Raw genomic sequence first — 21,040 nt, 5'->3', positions numbered from 1 at the left:
AGGGGGGGAGGGTCCGAGGGAGAAGCCGACTCACTGCTGAGCAGGGAGCCCGATGCGGGACTCGATCCCGGGACTCCAGGATCATGACCTGAGCTGAAAGCAGTCGCTTAACCAACTGAGCCACCCAGGCACCCCATGGGAGACACTTTAAAAGCATATAAATGTCCTGTTCCTCCCAATTTTTCTTCCCTTCATGCAACACCAACTGAAGATATTTGCCAAATTAGCCTTCACTATGACTGCTATAAAATGGTTATTTTCCAATTCCACCTCTTCCTCCACATTTATCAGTTGACATTTTTTAAAAAAGATTTTACTTTTAAGTAATTTCCACACAGAACATGGAATTGAACTCACAACCCTGAGATCAAGAGTCACATCCTTCACCAACTGAGCCAGCCAGATGCTCCTCTCAGTTGACATTCTAATGTATTCCCCCCTTTATCTTCTGTTTATTGTCAGTATGAACTCATTGATTCTGATTTCATCCAATGGGTTATAATCCCTTACTGTCTATTTTTTACATGTAAAATACACATAAGATTTACCATCTCAATCTTTTTTTTTTTTTAAGATTTTTTTTAGCTCTTTGAGGAAGACACGGTTGCAGCTACCGTGGAGCCTTGGACACCCGCTCCTCCTCCTGACTCACTGCCGTTCGCTCTCGTGGAAGAACAAGTCAGTCAGGAAGCCACGCCATAGCTATGGCTTTTAAAGACACTGGGAAGACACTTGGGGGAACCAGCGGTGGTGATTCACCCAGTTAGAATTACTCTCACCAGCCGCAACGTAAAATCTTTGGAAAAGGTATGTGCTGACTTGATCAGAGGTGCAAAGGAAAAGAATCTCAAAGTGAAAGGATCAGTTCAGATGCCTACCAAGACTCTGATAATCACTACAAGAAAAACTCCTTGTGGTAAAGGTTCTAGGACTTGGGATCGTTTTCAGATGAGGATCCACAAGCGACTCATTGATCTGCACAGTCCTTCTGAGATTGTTAAGCATATTACTTCCATCAGTATTGAGCCAGGAGTTAAGGTTGAAGTCACCATTGCAGATGCTTAAATCAAACTTTTTAGTAAATTGATTATCAGTTGTTAAAAAAAAAAGATTTTATTTATTGATTTGACAGAGAGAGAGAGAGATCACAATCAGGGGGAGCTGCAGAGGGAGAGGGAGAAGCAGGCTCCCCACCAAGCAGGGAGCCCAACATGGGGCTCGATCCCAGGACCCTGGGATCATGACCCAACTGGCGCCCCTCAATCTTTTTTTTTTTTAAGTAGGCTCCACGCCCAGTGTGGAGCCCAATGTGGGGCTTAAACTCACAACCCTGAGATCAAGACCTGAACTGAGGTCAAGAGTCAGATGTTTACTTGACTGGACCACCCAAGCACTCCCCAACTCAATAATTTTTTTTTTTTTAAAGATTTATTTATTTATTTGAGAGAGCGAGAATGAGAGAGAGAGAGAGAACATGAGAGGGGGGAGGGTCAGAGGGAGAAGCAGGCTCCAGGGAGCCTGATGTGGGACTCGATCCCAGGACTCCGGGATCATGACCTGAGCCGAAGGCAGTCGCTTAACCAACTGAGCCACCCAGGCGCCCTCAACTCAATAATTTTTAAGCGTACATTTCAGTGCCATTAAGTACATTTGTATTGTTGTGCAACCATCCCCACCATCCATCTCTAGAACTTCCTCATCTTCCCAAATTTAAACTCCATCCCCATTCCCACATTCTTCCAGCCCTTGGCAACTACCACTCTATTTTCTGTCTCTATGATTTTTTTTTTATTTAACATTTTATTTTCAACTAATCTCTATGCCCAACATGGGGCTCGAAATCACAACCCCAAGATCAAGAGTCATGTGCTCTACCAACTGAGCCAGCCAGATGCCCCAACTGTCTCTATGATTTTGACTAGTTTAGGTACCTCATGTAAGTGGAATCATACAGTATTCATCTTATTGTAACTGGCTTACTTCACTTAGCATAATGTCATCAAGGTCATCCATGTTGTAATGTGTATCAGAACTGCCTTCCTTTTCAAAACTGAATAACATTCCATTGTATGTATAGACCACACTTTGTTTATCCATTCATCTGTCTATGGACACTTAGATTACTTCCATGTTTTAGGTATTGTGAATAATGCTGCTATGAACATAGATGCACAAATATCTCTTTGAGATCCTGCTTTCAATTCTTTGGGGTATATACCCAGAAGTAGTGTTGCTGGATATGTGGTAATTCTGTGTTTTAGAGGAACTGCCTTACTATTTTCCACAACAGCTGTACCATTTGACATTCCCACCAGCAATGAAACAAGGGTTTCAATTTCTCCCCATCCTCACCAACACTTGTTATTTTCTTTTTTTTTATACTAGCTCTTCTAATGGATGTGAAGTTGCATTTTTCTAGTAACTAATAATGTTAAGCATCTTCTCACATGGTTGTTGATCATCTGTAAATCTTCTTCAGACAAGTGTCTATTTAAGTAAGTCCTTTGCCCATTTTTTAGCTAGATTGTTTTGTTGTTGTTGTTTGTTGAGTTGTAGGTGTTCTTTCTATATTCTGGATATTAATCCCCTATCAGATATATGATTTGCAAATATATTCTCCCATTCTATAGGTTACCTTTTTACTTTTTGATAGTGTCTTTTGATGTATAAATGTTTTAAATTTTGATGAAGTCCAATTTATCTATTTTTTTGTTTGGTTGTCTGTGCTTTTGGTGTTGTATCTAAGATAATATTACCAAACCCGATCCTATATCCTTTTGACAAATCTCTATCATTTTTTCATCTTTCAGCCCGCTTTTTTAAGTCGATGACACAACAAAATGAATACCAGGTTCATCTTGCATCTACCCTGATCCAACCCTGGAATCAGCCATTTCTCCAAGTGCCCAGTTTCTGTTTGAGGGCAACGAAACATAGAAACCAAGATCCAAGTGTTAGGTGTGTCCATTGTTGTGAAAATGTTAATACTTATAGGCCCTTTTAACAAATAAAACTGGGAAATAGATAGATATAGAATTAGAGATGTGTGTGTGTGTGTGTGTGTGTGTACATGTATGCATGGTTGTGTAAATACATATACAATACAATCCCACAGGGTCCTTCCTTGACTTCACTCTTGCGGGGGGAATATCTGAACCTCAATTTCCTCAATTTTCTGGAAGAATGGTGATAATAATAATATCTATGCTACAGAGTCTTTGTTAAGGCTTAAACTTATAAAGATAAGCCATTTCAAAAATATATTAGCCCAACTTGATCTATAGATTCAGTGCAATCCCAATCAAACTCCCAGCATATTTTTTTGTGAATATCAACAATTTAATTCTGGTGTTTATATGGAGAGACAAAAGACCCAGAATAGTCAACACAATACTTAAGGAGAAGAATAAAGTTGGGGGACTGACACTATCTATAATTCAAGACTCACCATAAAGGTACAATAAGCAAGACAGTATGGTATTGGCAAAAGAATGGACAAATAGATCAGTGGGACAGAACAGAAATCCTAGAAATAGGCCCACGAAATGTAATTAACTTATCCTTGACAAAAGAGTAAAGGCAACGAAATGGAGAAAAAAATCGTCTTTTCAACAAATGATGCCGGGACAACTAGACATCCACATGCAAAAAAAAAAAAAAAAAAGGAAAAGAAAAAGAATCTAGATACTGACTTTACATCCTTCACAGAAATTAACTCAAAATGGATCATAGGCTTAAGTCTGAAACACAAAACTATAAAACTCTTAAAAGACAATATAGGAGAAGGGCACCTAGCTGGCTCAGTCGATATAGCATGTGACTCTTGATCTCAGGTTCGTGAGTTCAAGCCCCATGCTGGGCATAGAGATTACTTAAAAATAAAATCTTTAAAAAAGAAAAAGATAACACAGGAGAAATTCTAGACAATCTTGGGTATGTTGATGACTTTTGAGATACAATGCCAAAAGCATGACCCATATATCTTAGTCCATTTGGGCTGCTATAGCAAAATACCACAGACCAAGTAGCTTATTAACAACAGACATTTATTTCTCACAGTTCTGGAAGTTGAAGTCCATGGCAAGTCCATGGAAGTTGAAGATCATGGCATCAGCATGGAAGGGCAAGGACCCTTTTCCAGGTTGCAGATTTCTCTTACCTTCAAATGGCAGAAGGGGCTAGGGAGTCTCTCTGGAACCTCTTTTATAAGACACTAATTCCATTCGTGAGGACTCTATCTTCATGACTTAAGTACATCCCAAAGGCCCCACCTCCTAGCACCATCATTCTTGGGGGTTAGGATCTCAACATTTGAATTTGGGGGGGTGGGCACATAAACATTCAAACGATAGCACCATGAAGGAAATAACTGATAAGCTGGACTTACTTAAAATTAAAAACTTCTGATCTGTGAAAGACTGTCAAGAGAATGAGAAAAGAAGCCACAGGCTGGGAGAAAATAATTACAAAACACATAACTGAAATATAGAGAGAACCCTTAAAACTCAACAATAAGAAAACTAACAACCTGATTAAAAAATGAGCAAAAGATCTGGATACCTCATCAAAGATGATATACAGATGGCAAGTAGGCATATGAAAAGATATTGCACAACATGGGTGCCTGAGTGGCTCAGTTGTTAAGCGTCTGCCTTTGGCTCAGGTCATGATCCCAGGGTCCTGGGATCGAGTCCCACATCAGACTCTCTGCTCGGCAGGAAGCCTGCTTCTCCCTCTCCCATTCCCCCTTCTTGTGTTCCTGCTCTCGCTGTCTCTCTCTGTCAAATAAATAAATAAAATCTTTAAAAAAAAATATTCCACAAACATGTCATTAATGAAGTGCAAATTAAAGAAATAAGATACCACTACACACCTACTAGAATGGTCAAAATCCAGAACACCGACAACACCAAATACTGGTGATAATATGGAGCAACAGGAACTCTCATCTATTGCTAGAGGGAATGCAAAACGGTAGAGCCACTTTAGAAGACAGTTTGGCAGTTGGTGGTTTCTTATAAAACTAAACATACTCTTACCATACGATCCGGCAATCATCCTCCTTGGTATTTATCCAAAGGAGCTGAAAACTTATGTCCACAAAAAAACCTACACACAGATGTTAATAGCAGCCTTATTCACAATTGCCCAAACTTGGAAGCAACCAAGATGTCCTTCTGTAGGCGAATGGATAAATAAACTGTGGCCCATCTAGACGATGGGATATTATTTAGCACTAAAAATAAGTGAGCTGTCAAGCCATAAGAAAATATGGAGGAAATTTGATTGCAGATTACTAAGTAAAAGAAGCCAATCTGGAAAGGCTGTATATTGTATGGTTCCAACTAAATGGCATTCTGGAAAAGGTAAAACTACAGAGACAGTAAAAGGATCAGTGCTTGGGGCACCTGGGTGGCTTAGATGGTTAAGCATCTGCCTTTGGCTCAAGTCATGATCCCAGGGTCCTGGGATGGAACCCCGTGTCAGGCTCTCTGCTCAAGGCAGAGTCTGCTTCTCCTTCTCCCTCTGCCATTCCCTCCTTGTGTGCTCTCTGGCTCTCTCTCTCTGTGTCAAATAAATAAAATCTTAAAAAAAAAAAAAGGATCAGTGCTTGTTGAGGGTCGAGGGTGGAGCGTGATGAATACGCAGAGCAGTAGAATTTTTAGAGCAGTGAAAATACTTTGTATGATACTATAATGGTGGATATATATCGTTATACATTTATCAAAACTCAGAGAATGTGCACCAACGTAAACTGTGGATTCTGGGTGACAATGATATGTCAACGTAGGTTTATCAGTTGTTGGGTTTGGTTTTTTTTTTTAAATATTTTATTTATTTTTTTGACAGAGAAAGACAGAGTGAAAGAGGAACACAAGCAGGGGGAGTGAGAGAGGGAGAAATAGGCTTCCCGCTGAGCAGGGAGCCCGATGCAGGGCTCGATCCCAGGACCCTGGGATCATGACCTGAGCCGAAGGCAGACACCCAACGACTGAGCCACCCAGGCGCCCCTAGGTTTATCAGTTTAACAAACAACTACTCTGGGGGTGGGATGTTGATTGTTGGGGAGGCTATGCATGGCTGGGGGCGGGGGAAATATGGAAACTCTCTAACTTCCACTCAATTTTGCTGTGAATTGAAACTGCTTTAAAAAATAAAATCAAGGTCCCTGCCTGAGTGGTAAGTGTTTGCTTTCAGCTCAGGTGATGATCCCAGAATCCTGGGATTGAGTCCCACCTTTGCGGGCAGGCGTCCCTGCTCAGCAGGGAGTCTGCTTCTCCCTCTCCTCCCCCTCACCCCCACCTGAGCTCTCTCAGTCTGCTCTGTCTCTTAAATAAAATCTTCATAAAAAAATAAAATCAATTTAAAAAAATAGATTAGCACAGTGACAACATGTAATAAGTATTCAGTAAGTGCTAGTTACAGTTACTTTAATTATTTAACATGTCCTATCCAGCTCTGACATGTAATGATCCTATGACAGTAAATGGGAGAGCATGATAAGAAAAAAAACTCTAGGGCGCCTGGGTGGCTCAGTTGTTAAGCATCTGCCTTTGGCTCAGGTCATGATCCCAGGGTCCTGGGGTCGAGTCCCACATCGGGCTCCCTGCTCAGCAGGAAGCCTGTTTCTCCCTCTTCCACTCCCCCTGCTTGTGTTCCTGCTCTCACTGTCTCTCTCTATCAAATAAATAAATAAAATCTTAAAAAAAAAAAAACTCTAAAAATATGCCCCATTCCTATTCTAAATCACCGGGTTTAAATCCCCAAGCACAGACTGACAGAGAAGGGGACACTCAGAAACAGATCATAAACATTCGTCAAGTACTTACTATGTGCCAGGCTACTTTCCCTGTATTTACTCATATTGCCCACACCACACCCTCCAAGAGAGCATCTGAGAGTCAGTACAGTCTCTCTGCAGATGGACTGCATGGTTTGACTACTGGCCTCACCACTTACAAGATGTGTGTCCTTGGGCAAGTTATTTAACCTCTCTGTGCCTCAATTTCCTCCTTTGTAAAAAAAAATGGTTTATGTACAATTTCATAGGGATGTTGTATGGATTAGATGAGTTGAGCACAAAAGACAAGGGCTGGCACATAGCAAGTATTTTGTGTTTGCTGCTACTCTTTTAGAGATGCAGAAACTGAAGCAGAGAGAGATTAGGTCACTTGCTCAGGGTCACACAGCAGAATGTGGATTTTAAACTCAGGTCTTCTTGGATGACAGACAGGCGAGTGCATAGGCAATTACAAAGGTACTAACTGCTGTGATAAAAGATAGCTTGGAGACTATGGCAGCCCCAAGGAGGCCATTAGGCAGGTCTGGGGCATGTCTGGAAGACTGTACTTGAGCTGTGGCTTTTTTTTTTTTTTTTTTTTTTTTTTTTTTGAGCTGTGGCTCAAAGTTTGCCAGGAGGGCAGGTGAAGGAGGTGGGAGGGCAGGGATCACACACGGGAACCCAGGTGAGACAGGCTGGGCAAGTGCTAGCAGTTTAGGGTAGATGGGTCACAGAGCGTTAGGTGACCTGTGACAGCAGCCGAAGCTTATCACAGACCATGGATACCAGAAGGAAATTTCTCACCCTCAAGATCCCTCTATTTCAGTAGAACTTGTTTTCAGAGTCCTAGAACAGAAAACAGAGGAAGGCAGAGGAGTGGGGTGACATGGGGATGGTTCCCTCAGAGACTCCCTCTACCCCCCAGCTTACCTGCTACCCTCCCCCAACATCTTTGCAGAACCCTGCCAGGCCACATCCCCCAATTTTACAGATGAAGGAACTGAGGCCAAGAGGCAAATGACTGGCTCACCAGTCCTGAGCGACAAGAGCTAGAACTTTGGACTCCCAGCCCAGGGCTCTTCTCCTTAAGATCATTTGAAGCTTCTCTGCCAGGTAAGAACGTTGAAGCTGGTTGGGAAGGGGCGGGCAGCAGTGGAGCTCAGAAAACCACACGGCTTCCCCTTCTGGGACTCAGCATTCCCATCTGTACAAAGGGGAGAACTGGGAGAGACCGCCCATCCCTGGATCCTGAGGCCACCGACCCCTCTTACGGGACCCCTATCTCTGAGCCCCAGATCTTAGGTTCTGTCCTTCCAGATCCCACCCCCAGTGTTGGGGGGGGCGATGGGGGGTGCCCAAGAACCGCCAGTGAGTGAAGCGCAAGGGCAGAGTGCTGAGCAGAGGGACAGGCAGCCTGGCTGGCAGAGGCTGAAGTGATCCGACCTGGCGGCTCACAGTATTTTTAGGCCCGTGTTCTCTTGCCTCTGGGCTGGAAGCAGATTAGAGAAAACCAAAAATGAAATGACCTCTGCTTGACCTGACAACTCTACCAAAGGGAAGGAAAGACTTTGAGAAAAAGCTAAACAGCCTTTGATTTATATCTGTCCCCTCTTCTCTCAGCAGGTGGGAGCAAGGCCAGGGCTTGCGGGGGTTTGAGGGGCATTGGAGGGCCCCTCACTCCAGCAAATATTTCATTCGGGACCAAGCACTTCTTCCCATCTGCCCTCCCAATCCCAGGCATCTGCTGATGTCAGTGTCCCTTTGCTCAAGGCCTTGGATGGCTCCCCAGTTTGATTTAACAAAGGCCTCTGTAACCCGGGCCACGTGGCCCAAACTCACCCTAACTCATCACTATGGACCAACTCAACAAACATTTACATTCCAGCTGTGCTCCCAGCATGTTCCAGTACCAACTTGTTAGTCCTCAAACAGCCTCACTTCTACAGAGGAGCAAAGTGAGGTCACAGAGAGATGGATTGACCTGCCTGTGGCCATCAGAAGCAGAGTTGGGACTCAAACCCGGGCAGCCTGGGGCACCTGGGTGGCTCAGTCGTTAAGCGTCTGCCTTCAGCTCAGGTCATGATCCCAGGGTCCTGGGATCAAGCCCCACATCAGGCTCCCTGCTCCGCGGGAAGCCTGCTTCTCCCTCTCTCACTCCCCCTGCTTGTGTTCCCTCTCTCGCTGTGTCTCTGTCAAATAAATAAAATCTTAAAAAAAAAAAAAAATCAAACCCGGGCAGCCTGGCTCCAGAGAATAAACTCTTGACCCCCGTGCTATGCCACTTCTCCAAAGTCTGGCACCCTTCAGGCTATAGGACACCAGGCGCCTGCCCTCTAAAGTATCCCTGAGAGCCCGCCCCAGCCCCCCATGACCACTAAAATCACCCACGTACAGTGGAAGCCTGTTGACCCCCAGTAATTATTAAATAGAGGAGTCGCTTGTCCACCGCACTCCTCAGCAGCCTCTGACTTGCTGTTCCCAGCTGCTCTGCCGGGGCCTCCAGAACCTTCTCACAGTGCTCCTTCCAAATTCCTCAGAGAAACCTGAGTTCAGGCTGAAATGCTTACACAATTTTGCCACAAGCCTGAAGGAATGGAAGGAAAACCGAAACCCAGTCAGCAGGTATAACTGCACCGGCCACGTCTTTGCCCTGCAGAACTCTGCCCTGTGGCGCCCTTCTGGCTGTTTCTCTTAGCCCTTTGCCTTGGACTTCAGGAGGAGGCCCTGCCCTCCGAATCCCTTACTGTCTTCCCAGAGTCTAGGAATCCTCACTTCCCTAGGCCGTGCCCCAGCTTGAGCAAGCAAACCCAAGGAACAGCCCCGCAAGCTCTTCAAAGAGGCCTTTTCCCTGCTCCCCCAGGACACAGCAATTAACAGGTGCTTCCTCTGGGGCCAAGGTTTCTTCCTTCCAGAAGACGGCTTTCAGTGTATCTTAGATACACTAGATGCTTTCCCAAATAGAAGAGCAATCTTTGCCCACAGGGTTATTCTAGTGATGGGCTCCTATTGGTAACAGCTTTTAAACTGGCATTCCAGGGAGCGCCTGGGTGGCTCAGTCGGTTAAGCGTCTGCCTTCGGCTCAGGTCATGATCCCGGGGTCCTGGGATCGAGCCCCGCATCGGGCTCCCTGCTCTGCTGGAAGCCTGCTTCTCCCTCTCCCACTCCCCCTGCTTGTGTTCCTGCTCTCGCTCTCTGTCAAATAAATAAATAAAATCTTAAAAAAAAAAAAAAAAACTGGCATTCCCTGCAGTCCCTGCTGAAAACATAGGTGACCACCATAATGATGGAGCAATATACTCATGGGGCATCATCACAAAGGTTTATTTTGTCTCCCATTACCTCTTTAAAATGGATTCAGTGGAGGAAGCTCTACCCTATCCCTGAGTGGATACTGGGACACTCCCATGGCTTTTCTGACTATTCACTGCCCAGATACTTGCTCAAACACTACTCTGCGTGTTTCTGCGAGAGTGTCTGGGGATGAGATTAACATTTAAATCTGTGACTTTGAGTAAAGCAGATTGCCCTCCTTAACATGATAGGGCCTCACCCAGTCCGCTGAAGGCCTGAATAGGACAAATAGACCAACCATCCCCGAGCAAGAGAAAATTCTCCAGCAGACGGCCTTTGCTTTTCGATTTCATCGGCAATATCATCAGCTCTTTCTGGTTCTACAGTAGATGGCCTTCGGACTGGAACTGCAACACAGGCTGTCCTGGGTCTCCCGTCCGTCAGCCCAGCTTGCATATATACATACGGATCTCCCGTTGCTTCTGGTCTTCTGAAGAAGCCTGACAAATACCCCAAGTGAGAACAAACACTCTCATTGTAGGATAATAAACACAGTCTCAGTTCAGAAGTTAGAATGTCCAGCCAAAGCTTCCAACTTTTTGAAAAGTTAGATGGTCCCTTCCTTTACTAGAAGGTGGGTAAATCCTCTTTTTCCCACCTTAAATACGCATCCATCTTGCTCAGGTGGTTTCTAACCCGTGGCGCAGTTGGGGGGAGGAGGGAGAGGTGGAGGGTGGAGGCAGGTGGAGATGTTGGGGAGCAGGAAAGTCTTTTCTTGGTTGATCCTGCTATGGGATGGGTTTGTGCTGACCTGTGTATAAAGTTGATCCCTCTCAGGGGGTGCATTCATAGATTCTGGGGACCCTTGAGAACATTCCATTTTACCTTTTTGATGTGAGAAACATGTTTACCTCCTGCTGGCAGCTCTCCTCAGCTTCTGTTTTTATTCTTCCCTCCCCACAACCTGGGGCACAAACCACACTGGCTTTCTGTTGATGTGATGTCACTCCTCCAGGTGTCCTCTGGGGCATGATCAGGCCAGCTCTCCTGAGGGGCCCACATCTGATTTGTGTAGAATCCTTGTGTTTGCTCATTCCTCTAATAGCCTCTGGCGGCAAGGCTTCCTGCTCAGACATCCCTCTGAGGCTCCTTTCTCTCTGATCCTTTAGATTGCTGAGGTGAGAGTGAGATACCAGGCCAAGTGTCCTCCATCCTAGAAGGAGTCGGTACTCCCTGTGACCTGGCCTCAGGTAAAGCACCTCAGTGCCCCCCACTGGGTGGGGCAGGGCTGAGGGTGGGGTGAGTCAAGGTCCTATACTCGCCAGAGAAGTTCTCACAAATTTCTTTAATCTCCAATAACTGGATGGGTAGATCCTCAATGCAGATAGATCTTTTAGGATCTTATAAGGGGTTTTTGTTTATTTCCTTTAAACATTTTCATCTTGATCTAGAATGTCTTATTTATTTTATCTTGGCAACTCAGTGGAAAGTTGCAATTTAATAGCCTGTTACACACACACACACACACACACACACACACACACACACACACTACACATGTAAAGAGATGAACAGTTTTTACGCCTGAATTTTTGGTGGGAAGAGGTCTGTGTGTATTTAGACAGGGAGCAGACTGGAGAGCTGGCTTGGGGGTAGAAGTTGAGGGCTCTGGACTCATTCTGGTACCTTCCCCTTTCCCACTCCACTCTTCTACAACTTCCCTTCCTCAGCACCCCGTCCCCCCAACCACCCAGCTCCTAGGTCTGGTTAGAAGAGGTGCTTCATATAATAGAGAATTTGAAAGTCAGTGGTAGAGGCAGAATAACAGAAACAAAGGAGAAAGTGCCCTAAAACTGTTTCACTATCACCAGATCCTGACAAAATTCTCCTGGGACTCCCCAGCAGGGTCCAGCCCCACCCCTGTGAGCAGACGCTGAGCCACTCCATCCGTGGGGCTGGGAGCTATGCAAAGACAGGGACATCTGGGTCTGTCCTGCCCATCGCTGGATCCCTCAGAGTGGGTAATACGGTTTGATGCTTGAATAGGGAGCCATGGCCATGATCAGGCTCTGGGTGGCTGGACTCCCAAGACTCCTATCTGGTTCTGTTCCCTCCCTTTCTTTGTCCTTCTGTTGTCCAAATTACATCTTTGTACATTATAAGCCTGTTATAAAGGCCGATTTCTCTCTCGCAGCCGCCAACTCAGGAAACCAATGGGTGAGCCCTGGCACACTGCTGAGGCCATCCAGCTCTGCCCTGGGGAATCCCAAGGGGGCAAAATCGAAAGCCTAGCTCTCGGCTGGGTTTGCCAATACTGTGGCCGAACAAACTCGGATAAACTCGTAGCCAGAGAAGCTACGAGACGAGGGTTTGGAAAAGAGAAAGGGAGAAACTGATTTCGAGGGCCACCAGCTGGGAGAGGTGGTAGGCTCAAGCCTTAACAAGTGACCTCCCCCCAGCAAGATGGACACCTTGAGTTTTACAAGGGGAGGTTGGGAGTGGGGTGCCTGGGTGGCTCAGTTGGTCAAGCATCTGTCTTAGGTTCCCGTGATAATCCCAGGGTCCTGGAATGGAGCCCCTGCTCAGTGGGGAGTCCTTCTCCCTCTCCCTCTACCCCTCCCCCTGCTTGTGCAGGCTCTCTATCTCTCAAATAAATAAAAATCTTAAAAAAAAAAAAAGAGAGAAGTTGGGGGGTGGGTAATACGTGGGGAACAAAGGGAGAAGGAAATGTAGATAAAATTAAATGTCCTTATAACTTGCTGCCCATGGACAAATACTTGAGATAGGCAGAGTAGAACATTCCTCCAGGAAACTCCCAACTGTCTTAATGTTAATGCCTCGCTAGAGGGAAAAACAACCTTAGCTTGACAATAGCCAGGCCTCCGGTATCCTGAGAGTCGTCTTTAGCATATGAAAGTGCTAGACACCTCCCTTTGTCCTTAACACCCCCAACTCCTACGTATATACTCAGCCACCCCCCTACCCCTGTGTAGCCCCTCTTTCTGCCAATGGGTCCTGTCCCCATGCTGAAATAAAATCACCTTTTTGCACCAAAGACGTCTCAAGAATTCTTTCTTGGCCGTCGGCTCTGGACCCCAACAACACACCACCCCAAACTACGTCAGGTGTGTGCAAGAGAGCAGGCAGAGGGTGGGGGTCAGTAAGTGTTTAGCCTGGGATCGTGGGCAGGGAAGGGGACATGTGGGGTGTGGTCTTCTAAGCATTCCGTTGCTATCAGGACTTTTCTGGCCTGGCGGTTGGAATGTTCCGGTCTTTGCAAAACATCTTTGTCAATACCTCAAGAAAGTGTGATAAGAAATAAGCACAATGGTTTTAGTTAGAGCATGAGTTAAGCGGTCTTGGCTATTTTTAATTGTTGGGGTCTACAGTTGAGCAAGAGGCTGGCTGACAAGCCCATCAAACAAACTTATGATTGTTTTATGCAACTGTTTCTTAAATTAGGTAGAAGTAAAGAGTTACACACAAAAACATTTATGCTATCTTTTCTCTTTGCCTATATATAGTTACTTTTACTGGTGGATTTGAGTTACTCTTTGGTCCTTTCATTATAGCCTAGTGGGCCGTTTGATGTAAACATGAAGTAATAACTCTTATTATACCCTCCTCCCAGCATCTAGTAACCTCTAAACTACTCTGTCTCTATGAATTTGACTACTCTAGGTAGCTTATAAGTGGAATCATGCAGGGTTTGTCCTTTTGTATCTGGCTTATTTCACTCAGCATAATGTTAACAAGGTTCATCTGTATTGTAGCATGTATCAGAATGTCATTCCTTTTCATGGCTGAATAATATTCGATTGTACTTGTGATGTACATAGTTTTGGAATGTTGGTGAGGTCTGGAGCAACGGCCAAGAAAGAGTTCTTGAGACATTTTTGGTGCAAGAAGGTGATTTTATTAAAGCATGGGGACAGGACCTTGGGCAGAAAGAGAAGCTGCACTGGGTTGTGAGGAATGGCTGATTATATACTATGGGGTTGGGGGCGGTAAGGATTAAGGGAGATGTCCAAAAGGACTTTTTTTTTTTTTTGAGATTTATTATTTATTTATTTGACAGAGAGTACAAACAGGCAAAGCGGCAGACAGAGAGAGGGAGAAGCAGGCTCCCCTCTGAGCACGGAGCCAGATGCGATGCGGGGCTCAATCCCAGGACCCCGGGATCATGACCTGAGCTGAAGGCAGCCACTTCACTGAGCCACCCAAGTGCCCCAAAAGGACTTTCATATGCTAAAGAAGACCCTCAGGATACTGGAGGCCTTGCTATTACCAAGCTAAGTTTGTTTTTCCCTCTAGCAAAGCATTAACATTAAGATAGTTGGAAGTTTCCTGGAGGAGTGTCACACATAACCCACCCAGGAGTGGGGGAGGTGGGGGGATTGCGGGGTGTCAGCTAGTGCTTTGCCCTCAGCTTGCCCTCTGTTCCCTCATCACGTGTATACCACATTTTATTTATCCATTCATCTATTGATAGACATTTGGATTGTTTTCACCCTTTGACTAATGTGAATAGTGCTGCAATGAATATTGGCATGAGTATCTGCTTGATGTACTTCACTTTTTTTTATTTTTAAAGATTTTATTTATTTATTTGAGAGAGAGGGAATGAGAGAGAGAGAGCACATGAGAGGGGGGAGGGTCAGGGCAAAGCAGACTCCCCGCTGAGCAGGGAGCCTGATGCAGGACTCGATCCAGGAACTCCAGGATCATGACCTGAGTCGAAGGTGGTCACTTAACCAACCGAGCCACCCAGGCGCCCTGTACTTCACTTTTGAAGGATAGTTTTGCTAGATATAGAATTCTTGGTCTTTTTCTTTCAGCACTTTGAGGATGTCGGCCCACTGCTTCTGGATTCCATGGTTTCTGATGCAAAATCATCTGTATGTGTTGGGGTATGCTTTTTTTTTTTAAAGATTTTATTTATTTATTCATGAGAGACAGAGAGAGAGGGAGAGAGAGAGAGAAGCAGAGGGAGAAGCAGGCTCCCAAGGAGCAGGGAGCCCGATGCGGGACTTGATCCCAGGACCCTGCGATCAGGACCTGAGCCGAAGGCAGACGCCCAACCATCTGAGCCACCCAGGCGCCCTTGGGGTATGCTTTTGATGTTCCATCAGGCAGTTTACAACAGCACCTTAGCCTTCACTTTCTGCTTAAGCAGAACCTCAAGTCAACCAGAGATGAGAGATTAGGGGCTTTCTCAGGTATTTCCTGGGCAAATGCACAGCCTTGCACATGTGCATGGCCAGTTTCTCTACGGGCATCTCATTCCCCAGCTTTCCTTTGAAATTTTTGGTCGGCTTCTTGTTTGTCCCATCTGTTATCACTGCCTCAGGCAGCTTCAATGTTAAACTATTGTTGCTGATTGTTTTTGACAAATGCCTCCAGAGAAAAAGCTATTCACACTGACTGGTGAACAGGTCAGGTCAATAAAGACAAACTCTGGGAGTGGGGATTCCTAAGGAATTTCCAGACAGGTCAAATAATGACAACTCTCTAGAGGTAGGGCTTTTTAGCTAGCCCCAAAGTCTTCTTCTCTTTTCAGTGGCTGATAAGTAACTGGTTTTTAGGCAATCATGATTGTAAACTCTTGGTTTTCACGGCTACTACAGGGCTGGGAAGAGGGGAATGGAATATGATAAGTTAAAATGTCACAAAGCTCACTGTTTGGAGGTTCTTTTTTTTTTCTTTTCTTTCTTTTATTATTATTTTTTAAAATAAATGTTCCTTGGATTGCTGTAAGCCTTTGGCTAGTTTCCAGAGTACTGGAAAAATTAATTGGGACATTTTTTTGCCCATGTTTTTATTGTTCTTATGGAAGACTAGGTTCTCAGAAGTCTTTACTCCACACTTTTCCAAGTGCTCTCTCTCTCCCCAAAGACTTTGAAATCCAAAAATTTTAAATGCACAGCCCAAACAAAAGAGTCTGTAGATTAGGATGGTCTGTGGGCCATCAGTTTGTGGTATCTAGCCCCCCAAATTAGCCCTCTAACAATATTAATTATCTATACAAAGTTGAAACCCTTGAGGGGGGATAAGCAATGATTTCAAAGAGTATGGTCCAAGATTCTCTGTGATATTCTGTTTATGATTTTCTCTCTTCCTACCCTATCAGACCACACACCTGGCCCTTTGCTGGGATCCATGACCATCGTGGCCAAGTCCAGTGGTCTGACCCCTGCTCCAACCTCTCAGCCCCGGGTTTTTCTCAAGCGCCCCCCCCCCCCCCGAGATGAGCAAGGAGGAGGCTCCTCCCCAAGGAGAACACTGTTCCAGGGGAGATGCAGTCAGTACAGAGCCTGGCAGAATCCAGAACCCTTTCTTGGGTGGTTTCTCATCATTTGATCAGCACAGTAGCCCCATGACACGGGTGGCACAGAAATTAACACAAAGAGATGCTTTTTGGATGTTACTGATTGGTTAGACAACTGGGACCCTCTCCCTGACTTACAGTGAATGTGTGTATAAATGTTTAAGTGTGTGAACATGAATGTTTGCGTGTGTAAACATATGAATGTGTGAATGTGAGTTTGAGTAAGCAAATGAGTATGTAAGCATAAGTTTGGGAGTATGTATAAATATGTGAGCTTGAGCATGAGTGTTGTGAGTGTGTATATGAATATTTTTGTGCATGAAATATATGTATGTAAGGGAATGCACTATGGGTGTGTGAATGCATGTGTAAGTATGAGTATGAGTGTTTATGAGGTGTGAACATTTGAGTGTATGTGTAAGTGTATGCGTGTGATAAATGTATTAGTGTGCACAAATACATCAGCAAGTGTGAATGTCTGAGTTTGTGTGTGTAAATATCTGTATGAAGATGGGGATATGAAAGTGGGAATGTGTAAATGCTTGTATATGTGTGTGAGCAGATTTAAGTATATCTGAGTGTGTGTCTGCATTTATATGTATGAGTGAATATAACTATACATGTGGGTGAATGAGTGAGTTTAAGTGTCTGAGAATGGATGTAAATGCGTGTGTAAGGTATGAGCATATATATAATATGTGTGTGTGTCAGTGCATGAGTCTAGTGTACATGTATGAGTGTGTATGTGTGTGTGAGTGTGTGAGTGTATGTGTGGAAGGAATCTGCAAGTCTGGAGAGGCAAATGAGTGGCCAGTCACAACTGGAGAGGAAGCTCTAGCTTTCCCCTGGGATGTGGAGGGCAGGTGTCCCCATGCAGGCAGTATTAGGTCACATACATCCAAAGTTCACCAGCCCAGTGCCAGCACCTATATTGGGCCCAAAGGACCCTTGGCCTCCTGCTTCCTCATCACTCACACTCCTGAGGGGCAGGGTTCTCGGGCAGTGGTCTAGCTGTGGCCTTGTCTTCCCCTCAAAGTCGAAGAAGCCTGGAGTTTACAGCTCACCTTTGCTCCCGTTTGCTATCTTGGTAATGAGCGCACATCTTATCAACACCAATGAACTTTCCCCATTTGCCCCATGGCAAAGCCCATGAGGCAGGAAGGGCAGGCATTTCCGAAGGTTGCTTTTAAAACCCTGCTTCTTAGCGCCTTGCTGAGTCATTATGTTGTACACCTGAAACTAGTGTAACATTGTGTGTCAACTCTCCTTCAATAAGAAGAAAAGAAACCAACAAAACCAGCTCCTGGTGGAGGAATCACAGGTCTTTGCATATCTTACTTCCTCCAGTCCTCTCTCCATAGCCATTTGCGTGATTCAGATAGACCTGACTAAACAGTGGTCCTGGGAGTGGTTAGCTGTGTGACCAGGGACACCAGGAGAGCAGGCCACTCTCAATTCTGGCAACTCTTCTGGAAAGGGCTGCCACATTCTTCCTCCTTCAGGGCTTTACCCAAACCTCATCTCCTCACTTCGTTCTCTCCCTCAGTTAAATGAATCACATAATCCTGTTTCTTTCCCTCACAACACAATCTGTAACTACCTTATTCCTTTATTTGTTTGTTGATGTTTCTCCCTCCAAACTGCTCTGAGGCAGGGGCTAAGTTTGTTCTTGTCACCCCCGAGTCCACAGCATGCAACGCAGCTCGTGGCTCCTGATGCCTTCGTAGGTGCTTCATGAATAACCATTAACAGACAACGAATGAACTCAGGTATATGCCACAGACATAAATACCTCTTGGAACCAGCTACCCACTGGGCCCTCCCTCTCACAAAGCTCACGTGTGCCCTTTTCTGTCTTGAATTTTCCAATCCGTTGGTGCTAAGATTCTAGAACTGTACTTTTACAAAATTCAGTTATTTGAAAACTCCAATTCTTGGTCCTGGGGTCCACAGTCCACTGAGCCTGGTGATTTCTGGCCCTATAGTGCCACCTACTGGCCACAGATGGACCTGTAGCCTCAGGAAGGGCCCGGTCCACCCTCAGGCCCCAAACCAGGAATGGGACTGGGGGGCAGGGGATGTTAGTTGATCAGGAATTGATAAAGTGAAGCTGTGACCATAGACGATTTTAAAAATCAGCTTGGTGGGGGGCGCCTGGGTGGCTCAGTTGGTTAAGCGACTTGCCTTCGGCTCAGGTCATGATCCTGGATTCCTGGGATCGAGTCCGGCATCGGGCTCCCTGCTCAGCAGGGAGTCTGCTTCTCCCTCTGACCCTCCCCCGTCTCATGCTCTCTCTCTCTATCTCATTCTCTCTCTCAAATAAATAAATAAAATCTTTAAAAAAAATAAATAAAAATCAGCTTGGTGGCAAAATATAGGAAACCTCTCTTTTTCTCCCTCTATCCATTTTCTTGAAGCACATTAAAGTCCTCCCTGGGCTTCAATTCTCAGGTCCCAGTTTTGTCAGAATTCAACCAAACTCTTCTCCCTCCCTTTAAGCCTGCTTCCCCTGAAGCCTTCCCCATCCCAGCAATTGCTTATGCAAAACACACAGGAGTCATTTGGAGAAGTCTTTGACTTCTCTTTCTCCCATGCCTCATGTCTAGTCCATCAGCAAACCCTGTCTGGTCCATCCTTAAAAAGATATCTAAAATCTGACCACTTCACACTACATTTCCTGTTCTTACTCTGGTCTGAACCAACATCATCTTTCAACTGGAAAAGTTTCCTCCCTAGACATTTTTCCAAAAAAGATATGCAAATGGCCAACAAGAACGTGAAAAGAACTCAACATCATTAGTCACTAGGGACATACACATCAAAATCACAATGAGATACCCCTTTGCACCCACTAGTGTGGCTATTATCAAACATCAACTAACAATAACAACAGAACACCAGTTGGGGAGGATGTGGAGAAATTGGAACCCTCACACACTGATGGTGGGAATGTGAAATGGTGTATCCACTGTGGAAGATAGTTTGGTGGTTCTTCAAAATATTAAATAAAGAATTATATGATCTAACAATTCCACTTCTGGGTATATACATGAAAAAATTGAAAACGGGGGATCAAACAGATACTTAGGTCAGTCTTCATAGCAGCATTATTCAACAGCCGGAAGATTGAAACGACCCAAATGTTCATCAACAGATGCATGGATAGAATGTGGAATATTCCTCAGCCATAAAAAGGAATAAAGTGCTGACTTAAGCTATAGCATGGATGAACCTTGAAAACATTACACTGAGTGAAATAAGCCAAATGCAAAAAGACAAATGTTGTATGATTGCATTAATATAACTAGAAGAGGCAAATTCATAGAGTCAGAAAGCAAATCAGAGGAATCAGAGGTTACCAAGGACTAGGGGCAGGAGTTGTTGCTTAATGGGTACAGAGTTTTTGGTTGGGATGATGAAAGTTCTGGAAATTGTGGTGATGGCTACACAACATGGTGAATGTACTTAATGCCATTGACCGTACCTTTAGAAATGGTTAGGATGGTAAATTGTATGTAAAGATTTATTTATTTGAGAGACAGAGAAAGAAAGAGAGCACAAGTGGGGGGAGGAGCAGAGGGAGAGGGAGAAGCAGACTCCCCGCTGAGCAGGAAGCCCAAGACCTTGAGATCTTGACCTGAGCCAAGTCAGATGCTTAGCCAACTGAGCCACCCAGGCACCCCCATAAATTTTACGTGTATTTTACCACAATTAAAAAGCAGGGCGGACAAAGGAGAAAAAAGACTCTTCTCCCAGGTCTCAGTTTCTGTTCTCCCTTCACTCCCTCCCCATAGACTCTATTGTCCATGTAGTACCAGGGGGACCCTGTGAAACCATAAGTCGGGTCACCTCAGGCTTCTGCTCGGAACCTCCTGTGTCCCCTCCCTTCCCAGAGTAAAAGCCAAAGCCCCTGCTACGGCCCTGAAACCCCCATGGTCCTGGCCCGCGGTTACCCCCTCACTCCCTCTCCTGCCTCATTCCACTCTCCACACTGGCCTCCTCACTGCTTCTCTAACTTGTGAGGCACACCCTCACCCAGCGCCTTTGCACGGCCGTTCCCTCTGCCTGGAGCTTTCTTCTCCCCACACCCACACTGTTTGCTTGCTCAGTTCCTTCAGGTCTTTGCTCAATGCCCACCCCACCCCCCCTTCAACGGGACTGTCCCTGACTACTGTGTCTGAACCAATGAGCTCGTCTCCACCCTGGCAACCCCAATCCCCATTTCCTGCTTTGTGTTTCTCTCACCGCCGTCTGCTATATGGCATTTTTACTTATTTGCTTATCATCTTGTCTCCTCCCACATAATCTAAGCTTTATGACTTGGGGATCATTACCCCTGTCTGTTTAGTTTACCAGCACTCAGAAGACAGTAAAGATTTGTAGAATGCATGAATGCACAAATGTGTGCCTAACACATTGACATGGGCATGCTGTGGGGCAACAGGGAGCGGTGGGGACTGGGGGTCACTGGAAAGTTCCAGTCCTCGTTAATCATCTCCACTTGATTTTTGTCAACGGGAAAGCATCCCGGCATTGCCTGATTGTCTGATTATTCAAGGGAAGCTAGAAAATTGGATTTTTAAAGTCAAATTCCCCACTCTTTTTTTAATCTTTAATTTTTTGGGGTGAAGCTGCAGTGG

At 45.1% G+C, this 21,040-nt stretch overlaps 1 pseudogene; it reads left to right on the top strand.

The window, feature by feature from the left end:
- Positions 1–704: 704 nt before the first annotated feature.
- LOC114207798 (small ribosomal subunit protein uS10 pseudogene) lies at positions 705–1,065 on the top strand (annotated as a pseudogene).
- Positions 1,066–21,040: the final 19,975 nt, after the last annotated feature.

The sequence above is a fragment of the Eumetopias jubatus genome, unplaced genomic scaffold (genome assembly GCF_037043125.1).
Source record: "Eumetopias jubatus isolate StellerSeaLion01/CBP00866 unplaced genomic scaffold, mEumJub1_p1.0 scaffold_1, whole genome shotgun sequence".
Lineage (NCBI taxonomy): Eukaryota > Metazoa > Chordata > Mammalia > Carnivora > Otariidae > Eumetopias > Eumetopias jubatus.
This window is presented reverse-complemented; position numbering and strand designations above follow the sequence as displayed.